This window comes from Cavia porcellus, unplaced genomic scaffold (assembly GCF_034190915.1).
Source record: "Cavia porcellus strain 051 isolate PalLab524CR breed Dunkin Hartley unplaced genomic scaffold, mCavPor4.1 scaffold_12, whole genome shotgun sequence".
NCBI lineage: Eukaryota > Metazoa > Chordata > Mammalia > Rodentia > Caviidae > Cavia > Cavia porcellus.
In genome coordinates, this window is record NW_026947495.1 from 52,673,349 (window position 1) to 52,696,500 (window position 23,152).

The 23,152-nt window shown below is 36.0% G+C and overlaps 1 long non-coding RNA gene across 1 annotated transcript; it reads left to right on the forward strand.

The window, feature by feature from the left end:
• The first annotated feature begins 1,899 nt into the window (after positions 1 to 1,899).
• LOC134478207 (uncharacterized) lies at positions 1,900 to 18,065 on the forward strand. Its single transcript, XR_010050692.1, has 3 exons — positions 1,900 to 1,962; positions 2,428 to 2,463; positions 17,619 to 18,065. It is a non-coding gene; the product is annotated as an uncharacterized LOC134478207 (long non-coding RNA).
• The last annotated feature ends 5,087 nt before the right edge of the window (positions 18,066 to 23,152 follow it).

A 23,152-nucleotide genomic window follows, 5' to 3' on the forward strand; every position in this document is an offset into this window, starting at 1 on the left:
ATAGCTCTTCCTGTCTCTTAGTGAACAGTTATTTCTATTACCCTTACTGTAATCTAGTGACTTGCTACTAGTTGCTATTTGAGAGATATTTCTCCAGGAGACAGATAAATACTGATGAAATCTGCTTAATTGCTTTCTCAGAAAATTCAAGAGTTAAATGCCTCCTATGTTAAGACTGAAAAGCTTAACAGTTGCCTAACATGACCAAGAAAAAAGATTGGAAAGAAATGTAAAGCTTGCATTGTCATGACACAGAGAAATTGGATTGTTTGGCTGAATTTTGTGTTTACCTGCTGTTCCAAAATACTGCTTGCCCAAGCTCTAATCTTTCATTTGTTGGGTAGATATCTAGAAGCTTTCATTTCATAATAGAGACAAGTTTTTGTCCCCCGCCAATTTCATGAAAAATTTACCAAGCCACTTCATCTGCCTTTACTGAATTTCCCAGTCCTCATTCTCATTGTCTATAAAGCAGGCAGGCTTCTGAAACTGCCTCTTGTCGCTGATTATCTGCTTCTCAGGGCAGTCCCTTCAAATCTCCTTTTTCAAGCGAAATTAAAGCTTTGCATCTAGATGCAGATGAACTGGGCTCAGACCAACACAATGACACCAGTCATGAAAAAGGTCAGTCAAAACACTGAGCTAGCTTCACCAAACTGGAATTTGGGTGTGCTTAAAAATATAAGTAAATAAACGAGACACTTGGTTAAGCCTGCTGCTCACTTTCTTCTTGTCCCACAGACACAACACACACACACACACACACACACACACACACACACACACACACACAATCTGTACACACACCAAAAACACATTTTTGCTTTCACTACTACAGGTTAAGAGAAATGCTGTGTCAGTGTTTTGATACATCCAGAGACTGAATGTAAACAACATGGTACAACTCTAAAAACTGCCATCGTAAAATATTTTAAGAGGCAGAATAGAGTAAAATAAAATAAAAATGTCTCTTTATGTGATATCTCAGAGTAATTCAGGATTTATGGTACCTTAACCTTTAGAATCCAAAATATTAAGCTATGTTTCTTAGAGATAATAACTCGGTTGTCCCTCACTTATGTGTCTTAGATAAAAGCCTACTGCCACAGAATCCATGAATGCTCAAATACCCTTGCGGGCCTTTAGTAGTAAATCTTATGGAATAGCTTATGGCCAATGTAATGGCCCACAGTAGCCTGCGAATATCATGAATTCTAATAATACTTACATCAGTAGAAACATGAAGTAATGTCTCCATTGTAATTAAATGATGTATTTAGAGCAGTGGACTAAATGGTCCCCTAGTGTGTTGGTGATATATTCTAATAGTCTTCTCTTTACAGCCCCACACGGTAATATTCATGCTTTATTCTGGAGGGCTTTGCTTCTGACTGAACATTTGAATTGCAACATTAAGTGGTAAAGTGGATTACAGCGAGACTCCATGAATATGGATCCTGATCAAGAAACTAAGTGCTTAAAAAAATAAAATGTTACCATTTAAATAGAGTGATTACAAAAACATTTTTATATGGAGGAATGCCGGGAGTCTCTGCCCCACTTTTTTTTTCTATGTCCCAGAAGCAGAACATATTTGCCACAATTAAAAATTTAGTAGGGTGAAACGCCAGAACTTAAATCACTGTAATTTCTGCTGCGCTTATTGAATTTAATTTGGGCTGTTTGAGGAACAAATTAGTTTTGATAATAATTACTTTGTTCCATTTTAAAAACATGTTCGTTCTAAATATCACAGCTAACCACAGAGTGCATATATGTAGGAAGAAATTACTCTTTCTTGGAAAGCATACACAAAATTATCCTGCAGTTGATTAGTTAAAAATGTCACATTGTGAATTTCCATTCTTTATTTTTCCCTTGGATCAGTCACTAAAGCAGTAGCTAGAGGCAGTAAGAGCCTACGGCAAAGCTGGGGGTACTTCAGTCTATCCAGGCTAGTGGGTAAGAACACCTTGTGTTTTCTGTTACAATTAAATATCTCTATGACATTTTCTACTTATTGTGTAGTATATTTCTAAATGTCCTTACATTTTCTAAAAACAAGGAAAGATGTCTAACTGTTAATAAGGTATATGTGAATTTCTAATGATGAAGAGCTAAATATTTATAAATATAAACTGTCTTTTCTATTTAAGTTAACAGAGGGATGGGTGTGTGTGGGGGGGTATGTGTTAGAACTATGCTTTGTAACTTAAGGTATTATATCTTTAAATACATGGTGTACTTGTAAAAGTACTATGCATGTCACTGAAAGTACATTCTTCATTGCTTCTGTTGCTCAGTTTATTTACATTTAAAGATGATTTGGCCTATTTTATTCCCTAATTTTTAATTTGTTGAATATTAAAAAGTGGCACCCATTTACATTTCTAGAGGATTAAAAAATATGCCCTTGTTTTACCACAGGAAACATGATCAAGCAGGGATAATTGGTGGTTTACAGTAAGTTTACATCAACTTTCTTTTTTTTTCTTCTTTCTTCTTTCTTTCCTTCTTTCTTTCCTATCTTTTTTTTCTTTCCTTCTCCTTCCCCCTCTATGACTTTAAAAAGTACATTTTTTGTTGTACAGTCAATGATTTGCAAAATGCCACAGTGTTGCCCATTTAGTTTGTGTTAAACAACTTAATGCCCTAAAAGAACAGAAAATCACCTGCACAGGAACATAGAGATAGTGGTCCAAATACAGCACTCTAGCTAAATGAAAAGCTCTTTATTTGGCCAGTGTAGCCATGGCTTTGGTTGGCAAGCTAATTCTTTGAGTACCACCCTTGAAAATCATGCTAATGAGGCTCTTCACTTCATCAAGTAGGATTGTGGACCTTTCTGTCTGCATCATTAAGGTCCCAAATTGCCCCATTAGCAAGGCCTCAAATTGCCCCTCAGGGTCAATATTTAATGCAGGTGAGGTTAGGTTAACTACCTCAAAACCCTTCGGACAACAAACAATGCAGAGTACCTGTTACAGAGAAAATTCACTTGCTCCCTAAATTTCTTTTGTAAAATACCAATTTCCATATTGAACTTGTATTTTAAATTTATTTTGGATAAAAAATACAATTTATGTTACTGATTTTTTTTTAACAGTGAATTTTGAAATGGAAGGCAGAAATTTTTCCACCAAACACTCTTGGTTTGTCAGCTTCAATCTTTCCATCTGCAAAATGGGGATCATTTTATTTTTTATCAGGAACGTTTTGAGGATGATGATTCCTTTAAACAACAAATAAAGAACCCACAGAAAGTAGAAAGAGCAATACTAAAACTGAGTACATTCTAAGGAGATTTTTTTCTGTAAGACTTTGGCAATTCAGTAGCTAGCCATATTAATTATCGAGTTAAAAATTAATGAAAAGTTAGAACTACAAGTAGTAAGCTGAATGTGTGCAAACTTAAAATTCAGAATAGGACCCTGTGCTATTAACACTAAGACAATATGTAAAGCCAGAATGTTCCACATTTTAAGCTGTAAACATAAAATTCTTTTACTCATTAAAATTTGAAATGGGAAGGAAAGGCAAAATGATTCTTCCTGTATCTCTCCTATCCGCTGGGCTTCCTTAATACCCTATTGCTGCTAGTTATCTCTAGAGACCCTCAGTGTTTGGGGGAAATAGCAATTATCTCCCTGAGCATGCTCAGCAGAATCCACTGGTGATGTCAGGACAGGAAACCTTTCATACATGGCAACGGAAAGAGAGAGCCTTGGTTACAGTTTCCAGAAAGAATGTGAAACAGAAGCCTTGAGCTTCTTATTCCACATCTAGGTAGACTCTACCTTTATGCCTTGTGCGTTAAGGTTAATTTCCATGTATTCAGGGCCCCTGAAATTCTCATCACCTCTGTGGCTGGTACCTGCAAAGTTAGGTTTGCTACTCAATGTGGCCCCAATTAAGAAGCGCTTACTGGTGTCCTTCCAGCAATATCTTGTGAGTTTGAACAATTTTAGTGAAATAAATGTAACAAGGAAAAATGAATTCTCTTTAGCCTCTATTCAGCCAAAATTAGCCTCTGTGGATTCTGGCTCACAAAAGCACCACGGGCTTCTGGCTGTGCTCTGTAGCTGTGAAATAGAATCAAGATTCCATTAGGCATCCCAAGCTGCCTCCTTCTCCAGGGCAGACAATAAAAATGACAACAGGGGATTGTCCCTCAGCTAGTCTAACAAGGGGGTGGGTTCTTTTCTAAATGACTAGATGTCTGTTTAGCTGAGGAAAAAATTTAAAGGGGCCTTGGGCCAAATTTTCTCCAATTCCTTGGCTCACATGTTTGTTTCTAAGGTCATTTTGAAAGGAATCTTGATTTTTACCTCTTTTGACACAGAGGGAGCATACCCTATTTTAAAAATTTGTGCACGCTAATGTAAATGGCCTTACACTTTCCAGAAAATAGCATTAGCCTGTGAAAAATATCAGAATTTTTAGCAATTGTAAAAAAATTATTGGTCTTGTCATGTTTTTGCCTCTTCAGGTAAAAGTGTTCTCTCTAAACTAGACCGATTCTAAAAGGGAGATAGGATTTCTGCCTTCAAAATTTTGTCATGAGTAGAATTAACTCATGGGTTAGTTTTTACAAACAATATGAACATAATTCTTTAGAATTTTGACTTTGTAATAGCTTTATATGCTGCTTTTGCCTTCATGGACACCTTGGTTATCCTTTCTGCTGTAGGTCACATCTTCAGAAAGTCTACACTGGAGAGGCCTCACTACCTGGGGAGGATTTTTGCATCAGTTTCTTTTGCCATGAAACCCTAATCAGCTTCTCCATTTCTTTCTTAAAAGTGCAAAAGTCTAAGAATGTTTTCTTCCTCACTCGAGGATAAATATAACTTATTGAGAATTCATCAAATCTTTCTCACTGACCTGGTTAAGTAGAATTGTATATCTCCCTTGACAGATGCCCTAGAATAAAATGTAATACAGCTTATCAATGACTATCAGAAAGTTAAAGAGTTCATCAATCATTCATAGTAATTGTACTGTATTCTCATCGAGTTATAAATATGTATTTCATGTTCACTTCTTTGCTTCAATCAAAATTACTGGCAGGAAATAATATAATCCATTGGGTCAATTACAAATTGTAGTGAAAAGTAAATCACAATGTTTTCATTTTCAAATTGCTATTGCTTTGAGGTTGCAATATTCCATGTACAAAGTCTCTAATAAGCAATTATTTATGTGCTCACTTCCTGGAAGTTACTAAACCAAGGCATGTTTCAATAATAAATAAAAATTCTATTCAACAATTTCTTCTATAATATTATTCATTGGTATTATTATTTTACAAAGTTACACCAAATAATTTGTTGTATGTCTGTATTTTATCTTAAAAAAGTAATCCAAATATTCAAATATGAGTCGTCACTTACAATAATTGATTCAAAGAGAAAAGACAACTAAAGTTATTTTAATTTTAAACATTTATGCTGTGTTATAAGTCAGATGGAAAGTCTGAGTTCTAAAATTGGGGTTGTTGTGCCTTGCTTATTTTATGGCCTTGGGAAATATCCTGAAAAAATCTTTGAGATTCAATATTTTTATTTATAAAATTACTATCGAGTATTTTATCAATTATTTGTGAATTACTATATTTTTTAAATACCATAATTGTAAGTATAGTAAACTAATTAAATCACCAAGTTATTAACTTGTGAACTTTAGTAAATGAAGAAAAAGGTAGATTAATTATATTTTTTTCAAACAATTATTAAATGTAGCTCTTAAGTCCATTTAAATGGTCTGATTAGTGTTCTTTGTAATATGTGGGAGTATCTTTTTGACCTAAAACAAAGTTGAATATATCTACAGTGTATAAAGTCACTATAGTCTTGTATGTCTATAAAATGTACAGTATAAATTATATTATTTTTATGTAATATATATGCATTGCCTTATAAGGTTATGCTGAAGCTAAAATTGAAGTAGACATTACATATTTAAAGAGACATTTAAAAACATTTATAACTCTATGTGAATACAGACTATATTAACTGTTTCTTTAAATGTAATGATGCTTGTATATTTGTGTGAACCTGATAGAGAAAACGTTGAGATTTAGGATCATAATACTAAGACTCAGTTGAGATATGTGTATAAATACAATAATGATTTCAGATTCATTATTTACATTTATGGTGCTGGGGCTATTGCTTTATCTTATTCAGAACAAGTTTATTTAGGGTGAAATGATTTTCTGTTGCAATTCATAGTGATTTTTGATTTTGCTAAATTCCCAAAATTATCTTAAGTATTTCCATTACTTTTAAAAATTATAGTAGAAATACCTTGTCTTCAGATAGTGTTGGCCAGAACTGACAGTATACTGATCCTTGAAACAAGCAAAAAACTTGAAGTTAAAATTTCCTAGGGTAAAAATAAAGAGAGTATTAGAGTCAAGTTTACTATTTAAAAATAAAAATTATTGTAAGTGTTGCCATTGTAAACTAAAGTTAAAATGAAAATATATATGTTCAATTGTCACGTAGTCTGGGCTTCTGCTTTCACCAAATAGTAGATTTAGGAACACTGCAGATCACTGACAACTGCCAGGAAAGTGTATCTGGAACCAGCTCTTGTAATTGGAAACTCGGTACTTCCAAAAGCACTGTAGAAAGCTAGCACCCACTCCCACAGTAACACTTGCTTCAGATAGAGGAACCAAATAAAAATAGATGCAAAGAGCTGGATAAATTTGCAGTGCCTAGAAGGAGAACCTAACAAACTAATGGAAAAAAGCCAGAACAGAATAATCACACTTCAACACCTGTAACAGGCAAAATCTTAGAAACAGACCCTAGATAAGTGATTGCCTGGGGCCAGGGACAAGGGGAAGTGAGAGGGGAAGGGAATTGTAGAAGATAACTACTAGCAGTTATTGATATAGGAGAATGAAACTCCCAAACTACTGATGTCTGACATGAATGCATCTTCTTTAAAATTGAAGAATGAATTTTAGGAACAATGGACGTTAAGAGTGGGCTTTATTTATTGAGAGAAATGAAAGCTTCTGTCTGAGAGAGAGACAGACAGGGTCCCAAGTGGGTTGCTGAGGATCCTGCCTTTTCCAGGGATTTTTACAGAGCCAAACCAAGAGGTGAGGTGGGTCCATGGTGGGGAAAAATGGGAACTCACCAAGCAGGCGGGCAAGAGGTGAGACAAAATTATGGTCAGCCAATACAATTATGAATGTAATTGCTCAGGTATAATTGATTAAATTGGGATCTAATGGGGAGGCAAGTCATATAGCTAGCAGTCACAAACAAACAATTGAGGCTTTGCTGGTAAGGAGTTGGGTTAATGACTTCTGGCTTCCTAAAGGTGACCTGTACCCATTATAGACTATCAGTCCCTGATGTTTATATTAGGGTGTGGTTGCATTTGTTTTGCCTTTTGTCTTGAGATCTGATTTACAGCAGAGTAAGATATCTGGCCTTCTGCACTGGCTCCTCAGAGGGCCCAGCCCTGTCTGACTGACTATAATATTTCTAACTAATTCAGCTGCCTGTAACATTATGGGCTTTTCTTAGATGATGAAAATATGCTAAGCTTGATTGTGATGATAGCTGCACAACTCTGAACATCTGAAAAACCACTGGATTATATAGTAGACATCAAGTGAGTGAATTTTATAATTTGTGGATTATGTCTCAATAAATCTGTTTCTTTTTCTTTCGGTTGAAATACTCATAGACAAAATTCTAAACACACAAATACAGTGAGGAACAAGAGAAGGAAACATATATTAGGGGAGAATAATATGAAAAATTAAATACACAAAAGTCGTTCAAATTGAGTCCAAACACTAAAATTCCAAACGAATTATAAAATCAATTAGTAAAAACTGCAGGCAAAATAACTGATAATCAGTACATGAATTCAATTCCAGATTAAATTAATCAAATCAGAGAGAGAGATTTTAAAATAAGCACAGCAGATTTAAGTTATTTGAAATTAGGGTTAATATTAGCTTTTACCTCTCAGGTTAAGTGTTTTGAGTGAGATTGGTTTGTTTTTTTTGTTTTTTGTTTTACACCAGGGATTGAACTCACAACCTCATGCCAGCCACACAGATACTTATAACACTAAACTAAATCCTTGGCCTGAGATTGTTTTGATATATGACAAATATCCAATTGATGTTGGTTTTTATTAACACAGATCTTTCTGTTGTTAAAACACTTGGTTCATGGTAATCTAACCAATAATCCACCTACTCTCGTCTATGAAATCAGCATTTATTTGAATCCTGCTGCTTATTTTGTCTTGTCCCTTTAGACTGAAATCTATCACAATGTCAGTGGACTGGAGAATATCTTTGCAAGTTACACCCATGCCCTTTCTAGTGCTAGAATCAATGGATAAGAGGCCATATCTAAGCTCAAGTAAGGAAAAACAAACAAGAAAACTCTAGAAGCAGGTTTGTGTTCCTTGTGCTTAAGAGCACCAGATGATGAGTTGAGAACGTTTCATGTGTTCGAATGAACTTGGTCAGTTTCACAAGGAAGGTATAATTGAGACAAAAAGGACAATTTAACTGAGTCTATGTATGACTAAGGATCAGTAGAAGAAATGGGTAGGACATCTGATATATATCATATATATATATATGACAGAGCAAAGCCCAACTTCTTAGTGTCAGTTGGAAACTGTCCAATGGGCATCTCTTCCTTAGGCCTTGACTCTAGCCCTTAGAATGCTTTCAGTGAAACCTTAGAATTCAGGGTAGCATAGTTGAAAAATGCCCAGTTTTAATTGTTCCAGTGCTATCACTAGTTCGTACTGCACAGCTATAAATCAGAAGAATTTGTTGCTAATGCATGTGGCCCACAACGTGTGACTTGAGAAGAGCATAGCACCTAAGATGCTCATTTCCAGGTGAATTTTTAGCTTCCAAGTCTAAATTCCATTCATACTCCACAGAGCAACCACGTGGACATTGTTTTAGCCCAAGGATGCAGTCATACAGAACACAGATTTGACTCTTGGAAAGAAGACTCAGGAAGGAACCCTGAATAGCATAGCAGACCAGGAGGGACAGAGAATTCTGAGGTCCTGCCTACTCCGAGTATGATCTAAAGGAAGGAATAGAGCTGGTTGGGGGTGGGTACATCAGTTTAGATCTGAAGTCTTACTTCATGGTGGGGAGATGCCTCATCAGAGAAGAGGGCTTTGAAAGCTATAGGATCAAGGTAGATGCTCCTGGTCTCTGACTGAGGATGGGGTTTATATTGACTCTCATGATCTGCTGGCTAACAGGGCATAAAGAGTGAGCAAATAATGGAACCAAGGATAGAGCAGAGTGAGCAAATGATGGACCACTCCTGTAGGGTGGTGCCTCTGATCTAAGACAGCCAGGCTGTGACAGGAAGGCACGGGACACTAATACCTTGAACTTGCCTTTTCTTCTTCTCTCTGTCACCTTGTCAGTGGCAAACCCAGCTAGAAGCCAGAAGACAAGGGAGAGGGTTGATGTAGTCAATAAAGGTCAGTCTCTAGGACAAAAAGCAGCATGGACAGAAAAAAATAGACAAGAAATCTGGAGGGACGCAGAGGAAATCCAACAGTCCTTCTCAATAGTTGGAAGTAATCCAATTTACACAAAATTTCTTCACCAAGTTATAGGAAGACTGAAGACTGCAGAGGCTGGAAGTTATACCACAATAATTAAAAATATTATTTGTGTCACAGGTCTAGTTAATCATTCTATATGTTGTCTTACTGTCACAGTAACATAACCTCATCATGTAAGAAAATGAATACCTTTTTCCCTTCCCTCCACCCTTCCTTTTTCCCCTCTCTCTCTTCCTTTGTTCAGTTTAGAATGAAGAAAATCACAATCAAACATTTAAATGACTTACCTAAAACAATGCTGAGTTTTCTGATCTCCTTCTTATTTCCTTGATCGTAGTTATTGTCAGCTATATCTTGGGCATAGGTTGTAGGGAATGGCTGAAAATCTAAGTGCAGGTGGCTAAGAAGGAGCCTTTAGCAATATGGTTGTTTTTAGCTTTGTTTCTTTGTTTCTTTCTTTCTTTCTTTCTTTCTTTCTTTCTTTCTTTCTTTCTTTCTTTTATTTGGCAGATTTGGTGTCTGATAGAGCAATGTTATGGTAAGAAGCATTATGAAAATGTTACTTAGTAGGTTAAATTTCAGAATTATTTATTTAAGTCCTTTTTTTTTCTTTTTCTTTTTTCCATTCCTTTTATTTTATTTATTTATTTATTTATTTTTTTTTTTATTTTAAAAGTGAAGCAATAGTGCCAGGGATTTAGCTCAGTATCATAAGCACCTGCCTGGCAAGCATGAAGACTTGAGTTTGATTCCTGGTACCCAAAACAAACAACACAACACAACAAAAGAATAAAAACTATGATACAGTATTCCAAAACAAAATAATAGGACATTAACACCACATTGCATATTGCATAACATTACATATTGTTGTCTTCAAAATATCCAAGTTATAAGATTTAGGCATAAAAAATGACCAAATAGTCAAACTGACCAAAAAGCACAAACTGTTCTTTTTGATAAACTAACAGAGACTAGTAGCATAGTTATCTACTTTGCATATATAATCTTTTTCCTTCTTCGTTTTCTCTTTTCCTCTATCTCAGTTGCTTTTTCCTTTTGAACACCTTCTTTCCCTTTCATTTTCACAATATCTTTTGGATCTTATTTATTCCTCCAGTTGTTTTTTTTTTTTTACACTAGGGAGATAATACAATATTTACACATGCAAGTTAGATTTATTTCACTTACAAGTGTGCTCTTAAATTGTATCCATTTACCTATAAAAGCCTCAATTTATCCTTCTTTATGGCTCAGTAATAGCTCATTGTAGAAAAAGACAACATCCTTTCTGCCCATTCCACGGTTGATGACGATTTGTGTTGTTCACGGCAGAGTCTCACTATGTAGTCCAGGGTGGCCTTGAATTGAAGTATGCAGCACAAACTGGCCTCAAACTCATGGTGATCCTCTTGACTCAGCCTTGCAAGTGCTGAGATTACAGTCATGTGCCACCGTACACATTAGCTTATGTTCTAATTTTTAAATAGCCTTCTGTGTCACTCTAAGGTTACTAATCAAAATTTGAAAAATAATGTATCACATGAGAAGTTTTCAAAATGTGTGTGTAAGCAAATCCACATTCTAGGTAAAGCAATATCGTCAAGTTAAACGCCACTCCACAGATTTCCTATTTAAAAGATTAAACGAAACAATTTTCCTAATGATATTTAATTGTTCTTAGTATTTTAATGATTTTTAGTGAAAAATCAAAGTACCATTATAAAAGAACTGGCAAACTCCAGGTCCTAAAAACAAAGAAAGTTGTTTCCAGACAGTATTACTGTTAGAGAAGAGAATAATAAGATTATTGGAGTAGGAGCAATTTTTAAGATTGTTCTGTTAAATAAGTTTATCAAAGGCTCTGAAAAGTCCTGCAGAATTGAGGCACATTCAGTTTGTCTAACCTGTAGCAAAGACCAGTAATTAAGACTGTCAAAACAGAGAAGGCAGGTTGAACTCAGCTCTTGTCTAAACCCTCATTTGACAAGCATCCTTTTCCTCACTATTTTGATGGTTTAAATTGAAGAACAGTGATTTACTTTGAAGTAAATCCCTGGGGTCACAATGTCTTCTCAGTTCTGCTGATATGAAATGTTGTGTTTGAGCAATACGATGCTGAAAGTCTGTAGTGAGTTAATTTTCTCAGACAAAATAATGAAAGCATTATCTTCTATAATGTCAAAGCACCACAAACTTTCAGCAACACATTGATTTAATTGTTATTTTGAGAACTTGTTCAAACTCAGCAATGACATTTTACATGTTTCCTTCATCGAAGGTAATGTCTGAGGTTGTTCAATTGCCTTTAAGGATATTATAAACGTTTCTATAATAATTCAAAGCATTTTCCTCATATTGTTGAGCTAAAAATATTCCAATTATTAGAAAAGTTCATCTGGTTTTGAATTTTAAGAAATCTGAAAATAATTTGTCCTTATAGTAAACATCAAAGCTATTAATTTTGTCTTTCCAGAATTCCCTTCTGATACATTCTTCCTGGGTTTTAGATACAGCCCATCCTTCCGGCCTCCCACACACTTGACCCAGGATTGGCCCACAGAGTGCCCTAAGTCAGCCCTTCCAGCGGCTTTCCAGGGTGAAGAACATCACTGGAGTGTGGACAGAGAATATTTTCTTTGCACAGCTACTGGTATAGAGGCCCTGAGCTTGTGCTGCCAGCGGTCCTAGCCCTAAACAGAAAAACTATGGTAACAGGAGAGAATAAAGATAATCTGTCAGAAAATGAAACAAATTAAAGACAGCCAAAACATTTTTACTTTGCTCCTTGTGCAGTTGCAGTTGAAATTCATTTTTCTTGCAACTAGCAGTGATGTGTTGCTCACCATAAGAGAGCAAGTATGTGATAATTTTATACTGTGCTAATGGGGAATTTTTGTCTATCAATTGGGAGGTAATTCATTCTAGTGATGCTGACTGCAGCTTTAAAAGTCCTTTATTTGTATACACATAGCAAAGTATAAAAGAAAACATATAATTTCTTATAAAGAAAAAAATTTCCTGTATGCTAATACAACTTTGTTGATTGTCCAGAAATTATATATTCTCCAGATTATTTCATGAGTATAAATGTTTTTGATAAAAAATATAAACTAGAATTCCATTGCCTCCAATCTCTATACATACCTAGAGATTACAATTCATAGCAGATGTGATTTATAAAAAAAAATCAGGGTCTTGAATATTGATAAGTTCCTTCCTGCCACTCAGAGCTGAAGATTCCTAGTTACTGCTCTAGATTTCAGTTTGTTGTGGGAAAAGATTATGGGTTGTTAGCAGCAGTATAGTGACCAGTTACTGTGTTGAATGATAATGGGGAATTAAAAAATTAGAAGTGCACCAAATTCTGCTAACAAAGATGTTTTGAATTTCAGATATTCTAAAACACTACAACCACTATTAGAATTCTCTACTTATGGGCTGGGAATTTAGCTCAGAGTCATAAGCGCCTGATTGCAAGCACACAGTCAGTCATGAGTTTGATCCTCGGTACCAAAAAAAACCAACCAACCAAACAAACAAACAAAAAAAGCAAAAAAGAATTCTCCACTTACTATAACTTATCCCTTTACAAATAACGCCTATGTCATAGTTATGGTTTCAAAGTGTTTTTCATGACCTTATTCAATTCTTAAGACATTATGTTGAAAAAGGTATTAATATTTGCATCTTATTGATGACAAAAATGAAGCTTCATAGATTTTTTTTTTTTTCTTTTTGTAACAAGGTTTCAAAGCAGTGTAGGCTGGCTTTGAACTTATTTTGTAGCCCAGGCTGGCCTCAAACATGCAGTAATCTTCCTGCCTCGGCCTCCCAAGTGCTGAAACTATAGGCATGTGCCACCACACCCAGCCGTAGACTTTTATAATTGCTGCAGGGTACCTGGCTATCTGGTACAGCTGCGGTAGAAACACATGCTTTTGTCTTCAATTCCTAAACCATTGGTGGAGAACTAGGATGTATCTGCTGCAGTAGGCACACGAGCTAAGTCAGCCCAGCAGCTGAGCATTCAGGTTTAATTACAGTGTTGGCACTTTGTGAGAAATAAATGGTTTGGGGTTACAGTTTGGGCACTTGGTTTCTAAAAGTTTTGCTGTCACTGTTGTCTTTCCGAAAAGAATAGCCAGGAATCCATTTTCCAGAGGATTTCATCTTATTTATCACATCAAACTATTATTCTACTCTTTAACTCAAATACTTTAAACAAAACAAAAACTTTGACTTTTCTATTTGCTGCTCCCTCCACTACTTTTCTCCCCTACAAACCTGGTGGAACCCGGCTGAGCTGCAGCAGGAGAGACTCCGAGGAGCTCTATTTCACACATTGTTTGCACTGCCTTTGGCATGCAGGGTCAGGCAAATGAGAGGCAACCACAAATCCCCTATTTGGCCACTTGTCCAAAGGGAAGGTGAAAAGGTTTAGTGGGAAAAGTTTGACATTTTATCCTAAAACAAATATTAGAGATTATCTGTGGAATTAAATGATCCATATGTACACAGTCTAGGGAATTAACTCTATCTGAAATGGTGGATTATTGCAGAAATTGAAACCAAGCCCTTAAGGCACTCCATTTACTTTGTTCTCTGTATTTTTTTTTTTTTTTTTTTTTTTTTTTACAATGAGCTTTTGGATTATTTTGCTTATTTTGATGGCTGCTTTTCAGTATGTTCCTAGTCAGTATGTATTTGTGCATTGCTCTGGCTGGTTTGAACAATTCTTTTAAACAGTATTCCCCTGATAGCCCTAGAAGCAGACAAGTATTACTTGAAGGGGAAAAGGAGGTTTCTATTAGATTTGAGAGTCACAAGTGAACAGAGGAAATTTGAGAAGTATAAAGTACTCCACAGACTGCAAATCCTAAACCAAAACATGCCTAACAAGGTTTTGACAATATAAAAATTCCAATGGTTTTTCTCATATCTTTTTATGTCACTTTTAGAGACACATTCTGTTTTGTATCTATGACTCACTTGTCAGGTACATAACACACATGCAATTTTTACTTTACAGCTTTTCCAAATGAAGCCAAAGCTGAACAAGAATCACAAAAATTAAGCCAAATGGAAATAAATACTGTGTTGTGCTCACTACTTCTTGGTCTTTGAAAGGTCAAGAAATTATTTTAATGATGTAATTAAAACTAAGAGATGTATAAAAGCAGTAAGAGTATCTTCCTCCTTAGTTTATCATTTGCTGCAATTACTTGATGTATTGCTGGCAGGTTTGATAAATTCAATTTGTCTTTATGATTTCAGTTTGACAAAATGGTCACAAAAGCAGCAAAGTCTCTAGAATGATCTGGGCAGATAGGAAATCCACTAAAAGTCTGACTCATACATTTTTTGCCCAACAGACAGCAGAAGCACATTCAAGCTCTTATGTAGAAAATTTTACCCCTTTTAAATGTCACAGAAACTAAAAATAAACTGCCTTTCTTACGACATAGTTTTCCACTGTGAAGGATTTTCAACAATCATATTAAGTTCCGTTTTGTAGTTTGAGGTAATTAAATGATCTGAAGAGGTGATGTTTCCCATGACTGTTTTTATGTCCACAGAGCTGGATGCTCAGTGTCCTACAGCAGCACTTCGTGGGCTCCTGTGGTGGGCAGGGTAGAAGTTGTATTGTTGTATTATGTCCTCTTACCAGCACTGCAGGCCTTTTCGGGTAACAAAGAGCTGAGACCCACTGCTGCATGCACTCATTCTGAAATTGAGGAGTAAAATTTATATGCCAGTCAGTGATTAAGAGTAAATTCAGTGTAATGGGGTCAAGTATAAATAAAATAATACCCTGCTTGCGCAGTATCTAATACCAGGCAGGTGTGGTGTTTCTGGTTACTGCTGGGTAGGCGTCTAAGATTTATTGAAGACTCTTTGATGGACCATGAATCATTTTTTCATTTATTCTTTTCATTAATAAATGCTTTAGATCATGAAAGAGGTCTCTTTGCTGGTGAGGTGAATTCTAAGTCAGTTACATAATTTCAGTTTGCAGTAGAATTATGTAGAAGGTTTGCAGAAACACATATTTCTAGGACTCACTCCCAAGGATTTTTATCCAGAATGTCTAGTGTATTTTACAAGCATACCTTGAAACCCCTCTTCTACGTTACTGTCCATGTGTAGATTAAATAATTACTTCTCTAACTGGTAATAGGTGTTAGAAGACAGTCTGCTACAAGCTATTTGACCAGTTGCATGAGTTCATTCCTGAAGTGATAGCAAAGACCATTGATACCAATGTTAAGGATATTATAGGTGATCCAAGGTATAAATATTCTAATTCACTTAAAAAGTCATTTCTGAGGCCGTATATTTTTCATGGATCTCTCACTGTTGATTAACCATGTAATGAAGGCACCTTAACAAGGATCAGAGCTTTGGAATTTGTTGTAGAATCTTTATTTGTAACCATTCCATGCCCCATGCAAAGAAGTTTGTAATTAAAAAAATCAAAAAGTAACAGTAATCTCAGTGTATAATCCTTCAAGAAGAGACTTAATTTTGTAAGAGTCAAGACTCCTGAGAATCTGAACTAAAGCACACGAGTTACTATCGCATTGTGATTGTGCTAAACAGTTCTCTGAGAGCAAAGTCAAAGGATGTTACTGATCCTAAAATCCTGAATTCATTCTCATGGAGCAGTCAGTATAGGACGAGCTCCCCTGACCTATTTAAACAGTTATATGTGCAATAAAGGAACATTGGTAAATGTCTCAATCACATTTTAAAATATGTATTATATTGATTGTAGTGGCTATATGAATGTTGCATAAATTTGTTTGTGTATTATATCTTTGTGGTGAACACTCAAAAAATATGTGAGAAATATAATCACTAGTATAATTTAGAAACAGTTAATATGAATATCTTGTGAGATGTGGTACAACAAAATCATTTCACGTATGTTATTTGAGACATTCTAGGACTAGAACAAGAGTTTCTAAATTAACTTCAGGTTTTCCTGCCTACAGATGAATAATACAACTAAATATTACTTTTTATCGCTACTTCCCATATAAAATATTTATACTATGCAGATTTCCATGTTCAAATATCTTTTTAAATTAATTTACTTAATTAAATACTTTTTCTCTTTAAAACTCTTGATTGCCTCTTATAAAATGATGCAATGAGTAGAGGTCATTTTATCAGAGGTGAAGAACATAAAAAAAAATTGTTAAGAGGAAAATGAAGGATTTTGTACACAATTTCATTTCCAGTCAGACCAGAAATTGGTATAGCAGAAAGAGCTAAGCAAACAGTGAACTCCGTGTAATTCTGGAGACAAGAAAGTAAAATGTGAAGTAATTCTTAGTTTATTTATTTTGATTTCAGGGAGTATTATTCATAGAAACTGTAATTCAAAGACCTTGAACACGAAAATTATGACATTCTTTCTCTATATATTTAATAATGAAAATTATTATTCTGCGAGAAATAAAGGCAACTGTTCAACCCTTGCTTACTTTAGAGGTAATTTGAGATCCTGGTTTATCAAAATGTCACTTTAATAATCACTTAATTCACTGTATAATATAAATTCTGCATACGATACTAGATTGTCCATTCCTTGAAAAACAGTATAATATATCAATCAGAACTTGTCATTGTGTCCTGCATTTAACAAATGTTTAACAAATCTGTGCTAATATTCCGGTGATATTTGCAGTAGGCAGGCTACTGGGCAAAGTCACTGTTTCATATTCAACCAGCTACCTGATTTCTAGTGTGCACTTTCATCATTTGTAAAATGAAAGAATGAGAATAAACAGCCTCTAAAGTCCTTTACTTCTAAAATCATATTATACATAATCAAATGCTGCATAGAACTATTGCACCCAATACAAAAATACAGTATAAATTCAAACAGTATAAATAGCAAAATTCTGTGTCACATCTGACATCAGGTCTTCTCTTCTGTATCTGCAGTGCATCCAGTCTTAACATCAAGACCTCTAGTCTCAGTTCCAATCCTCTATGTTTTTTGTTCTTTGCAGCTCAAAACTCTTGGAAAATCATTTCGTCCCATATTGCCAAAGTGCCCTTCAACACCTTACAGCTGGATCCATGCAGGCATCCCTGTTTTAGCTCAGGTATCACAATGCTGACAGCTGTTGGAAGAAGATACATGGACCTGCATAATGCTGCTGCTGCAGGTGTGTGTCCAAGACGCTCAGCTGAGCATATGATACCAGTCACGGACTTTCTACATGCTCCTCTCCTTTAACACCTTGGCTATGTCTGACCTCTATCACAGTAAGCTATTTCTCTTCCTTATAGCAGGTGATCTAGTCTTCTCATTGGCAGATAAATCCAACACAGCCTTGCTTAATTTCCCACTCTCCCACCAATAAATCCAGCTTTGTGTGTTTTTCTCTTACCTCTGAGAAAAATGTATCTCACTGTTCATTCACTAAGCTTTCTTACTTGAAATTTACCATGAAATGTAGTTGAGTCCACCTCTTAAATAACTCCTGAACTCTCACCCAGCCTCCCTTCCTGCTTACACATTGTTAGGACGAATAACATTTCTCCCCTTTATTCTTTATTGTGGCTGTGTTCTTTGGCACTGCCAGGGTTAACTAATGAAACCAATTTTCACATTGCTGTACAGTAAGGATGCCTTTTCTGAACTCCTGAGTCTTCACCTGGAAATCATTTAGGTGCTCACTGTGTAAAGAACAAACCTTTCAGGATTGTAGAGAGACTTCTCCAGGATAAGGATTTCCTTACCTTTAATTCCAACTTTTGTATGCATAAAGATTAGTTATCACATATGTCAAAAGGGAAAATGAAATACTTATGTCAGTTTGGAGTCTCCCGATTAGATCATCTCAGTGGAGCCTTCTTATTCCATCCATCTGACTAGACTTAGCTTATCAACAAATCCTAGAAGGTCCATCTTTCCATTTTGCAGAGGATCATATGCTTAGATTGTAATCATTCTCAGGGCAGGAATCTGGTCTATTTTATCTTCATAGAATCCCTGTGGACTGAAAAAACAGATGAATGAATGAACGCTATTTCATATGTAACTACTTAAACACATTTTCACTTTTACACTAGTAGTGAGTTAGTGTGACACAGAAGGGAGGACACTGCATTAATTATTTTTGTCTTTGACTAGGCACCTGATATAAAATGAGAATATTACGAACTCTATCCTAACTGTTCAAACAGAAAGATAGAAGTGAAAACTCTATACAAATGTCAGTTGTATATGACCAGGACATCATTTCATTCTCCTTTGAATTAATTATTTTGTATGATCGATGACTGACACACAATACCAAATAGTTTATGGACTTTAAACTCTCTAATGTCTATATCATGAAATCTGACCAATATTTTCAAAGCATTTTTATTTCCAGAGTGTGTTTCTGGGCTCACCTTCATATTTATGTAACTGTCTATGCTATAACTGTTTTTTCATGCACACCTTACATGTGCATATAACATCCCCCATAACTTCTTTGCCCAAATACCAGTTACTTTGAGATGATGCTTTAGTTTCTGGGAATCTTGTTTAGGTTTGATTTTTTATTGGTTTTTTTTTTTGGTTTTTTGCTTTGCTCTGTGATACTCAAATGCAGTAAGACAGGAGAGGAATTACTCATACTAGCAACACACCTTTACATTTAATTATGCTTGACAGTTAATCAAGTCAGAGAGTAAGGGCAAGGTTGCTTTCATATGCATAGGTTCCAGTGATATGGCTTTCCCTTGGGCCTGTTTGTTGTGTTCCCATAGATACTGTGGGGGACACTGAGATGGGTACCTGGTTACTCTTCACAAGAGGATTTATTGCTCAGCTCCTAGTGGTGCACCTTGCCCATGGCAGCCTGTGTTACAAGACCTCTCTGATGGGAAGAGGTCACCCCAGAGTTTCATGTCTTCATGTTTTTCTAGTCTGAACTGCAATTAAGTTTCTTTGGTTATCTGTTCCTGCTCCCTCCATCATCTTTTTAGTGGGTGTTGATCCCCAATAACTATTCTGCACACCAAAATCTATTTCATCACTGTTTCTGAAGAACCCTACCTACAATAGAGTTTGTTCTAAAACAGCAGCTATTGGCTGGGGATTTAGCTCAGTGGCATAAGTGCCTGCCTGGCAAGCATGAGGTTGTGAGTTGGATCCTCAGAACCAAAAAAAAAAGAAAGAAAGAAAGAAAGAAAGGAAGGAAGAAAAAAAGAAAGAAAGAAAGAAAGAAAGAAAGAAAGAAAGAAAGAAAGAAAGAAAGAAAGAAAAGAAAAGAAAAAAACCCTAAAATAGTAGATACCTGCTTCCTCGGACATTAAACCCACCGTTGAATCCACTGACAGCATAATTTAGGCATGGATCTCTCTCTCTCTCTCTCTCTCTCTCTCTCTCTCTCTCTCTGTCTGTCTGTCTCTCTGTCTCTGTCTCTCTCTCTGTCTCTGTCTCTCTCTCTCTCTCTCTCTCTCTTTCTCTCTCTCTTTCTCTTTTCCCATAAGAAATGAAGATTTTGCTGGAGAAAAATTCTCTAGTATCCAGTACTGGGCTTAACACCTTGATTTCTCAAAGAGAGTTCCACATGCCCTGGAGAATAATCCTTTCAACATGCTCAAGCCAGCAACACAAGCTAGCAAAAACAGGTTTCTGCAGGTAATTTTTGCTTTCTGCTCTTTGCTTACAACTTCTCCTAATCAAGGACGTCCAAATCTCTTTAGTAGCCTGGAAGATTTAGTTTGTAAGAAAGGAAAATATAATGAGAATAAAAGATGCATTGAGTTTTTAATAAATTATCCTAGAGTTTGAAGTAGGATATCGGTGGCATTTCCTTGCTTTATAAAAAGAGAATATTGAATAGTTGGGGGTTGAGTGGGTGGAATGGGGTGGCGACAAGAAGTCAGATATGGAGGTCCACAGTAGCCTAGGAGAGAGCTGAGTTTAGGCTCAACCACAGAAGTAATGGGCATTCAGATTTGGATGCTGAATACAGATGATCATCCAGAGTTAGTGGACAGATTTTAGAACTTGAAAAGGAGGAGAAAGTCAAACATGACTAAAGAGACTATTCTGAGCTAATGAAAAGATGATGATTAACAGAAATAGATGTACAGAAGCCAGAGCCATTTTGAGAGGGAAGAGAATGAGTTTACTAATGTATTAGTCACCTTTCATAATTCTGAGATACAGTATCCAATACCCTCAATTTAAAAGAGAAGAGGTCTCAATCCAGGACCAGATAACTCCAAGGTTGAGCCATCAGGGCTGAAGAAGGTGAGTGCACAGTTGCTTCATTCACAGCAGTGGGGAAGCAGAGCATTTGAGAGTGGCAGAAAGGAAGGGGCAAGAAACCGAGACATACACCCCATCGACGACCCATGGATGGATTCATACCTAGAAATGTGCTCCAGCAATGCTGGGGCAGATCCCAGAACCAAGCAAGTTGAAACTCCATCCTAACTGCAGTGGGGAAAGGGCAAAAATTATAATTGGCAGTGGGGAAACAATTGGATGGGTAGAAGATACAGTGAGCGTCAGAATTACCTAAAGGGATGTACTGCTGAATCATACAGACTTCTCTTCTTTCCTTCTCTCCTTCTCTCCATCTCTCTCTGCCTCTGTCCCCCCTCCCCATGACCCTATGCATGCTAGGCAAATGCTCTACCACTGAGCAGCACTCCAATTGCAGACTTGCTTCTTTATAGCCAATAATGTAGAGAAGGAGGGTTTTTTTGTTGTTGTTTGTTTGTTTTTTTTATCAGAAAATGTCAGAGCCGGTGGATGAAATCAGTTGATATCCAGCTTTCTCTATAGCTTTTGCTAGTAAGTGGGCAGGATACAAGAAGCATCCTGAATTGGAGCTGAAAGAGGAACAAATTAAGCAGATAGTACACCCGAAAACAAAACAAGTAGGTAATCAGACAACTTTGAAATCTGGGTGTTGAACGTCCCACGGACCTTGTATGCAAAGACTTCAGCTTCAGGTGGTGCTGCAGAAAGGGTGGCCTAATGGGAGGTCTTTAGGCCGCAGGGGGCTTGTCGCTGATACAGATGGTGGACCCTGGCTTTTTCTTTGCCATCTTTCGCTTCCTGCTTGTGAGGTTAGTGGTTTTGCCCAGCTACTCCATACTGCCATGAAATTTCTGTCTTCGCAGGCCCCGAAGCTGCTGCCACTCAGTCATAGCCTGGAACGGCCCAGCTCTGAGCTAAGATGAGCTTGTTCTGTAAATCGTTACTGCAGTACCTCTCACCATGATGACTTACAGAAACAGGCAGAAGCCAGAGAACTGATTTTTCTTTTCTGTAGCTCTTTGAAAAAAAAGAAGGAAAACATTCCAAAGAAAGTATAGAGACTCATTGTTTCCTAATTTATTTTCTCATTTCTGGAGAAGACAGAACTGATAAATATTCTATTTCATTGTGATTTGGGATCAGATTAAGCTAGAGGAATGGAATTCTGTAATCCTTTGACTTCATTACATTAACGAAAGGAGAAAGCTTTTGACCTCAAATGAAAAATTTCTTTCTTGTCATTTAAATATTAGCCATTAAATCTCTGCTTCCAGGAATCTGAAGTAAAAACTCCAAATCTTTTGGAAATATTTGTAAAGTACACTTTCTATGCCCAATATATCTTTTTACTTAGACACAGCATATAATTCAGTAATTTCCACCTAAAATACTTACTGTCATATGTCATGTATAATTGCTATTTTAAATACAATATTTGAGAAAAAATTTTGGATTATTATAGTATTTTAAAGCCTAGTATTAATTGAGCAATTAGGTGTCACTTGATTTTTTTATTCCTGCCTTGTATTTATCATATGTAACTTTGAGGGATATATAATTATTGTGCCTGTTTTACAGATGAGCAAAATAAAAGCAAGATATTTTAACTATTTCTTTCAAAGTCACATGGCCCAAAAATGTGGAAGACAGGACTTAAAGGTAAAACTGTCTGATTCCTAAACTTTTTACTTTTATTTGCTGGTTTTGGGAATTGAACTCAGGACCTCATGGGAAATGCTCTACCATTGAACATAACCCCAGCTCCTAAATTCAAAACTTTTTATCTTGACTACATATTATGCTACCTTCTCTCCCCAGCACTATTCCCTAAATTCAGACATTTTAATATATTAGGTTCAAGCTTTGTGGTGCATGCTTGTGATCCCTGTGCTCAGGAGGTAGAGGGAGAAGGGATCACCATGAGTTTGAGATCAGCCTGGGATACATAGTGAGTCCAAGGACAGCTTGAACTACATAGTGAGACTGTCTCAAAAACAATTAGATAGATAGATAGATACATAGATACATAGATAGATAGATAGATAGATAGATAGATAGATAGATAGATAGATAGACAGAGACCGATAAGGGAAAGTGCCAGAGTAAATTGTGAAATAAAGCTGTAAGTTGTTTGTCATGATTGTTGAAAATCAATGCAAATGAAAGAATGAGTTAAGAAATTTTCAGAGCTTATGGCTTCCAAAATGCAACGAGTTTTAGTAAAACTACTTTTTAAGACACGTGCATGATTTTCTGACATAACAAGAT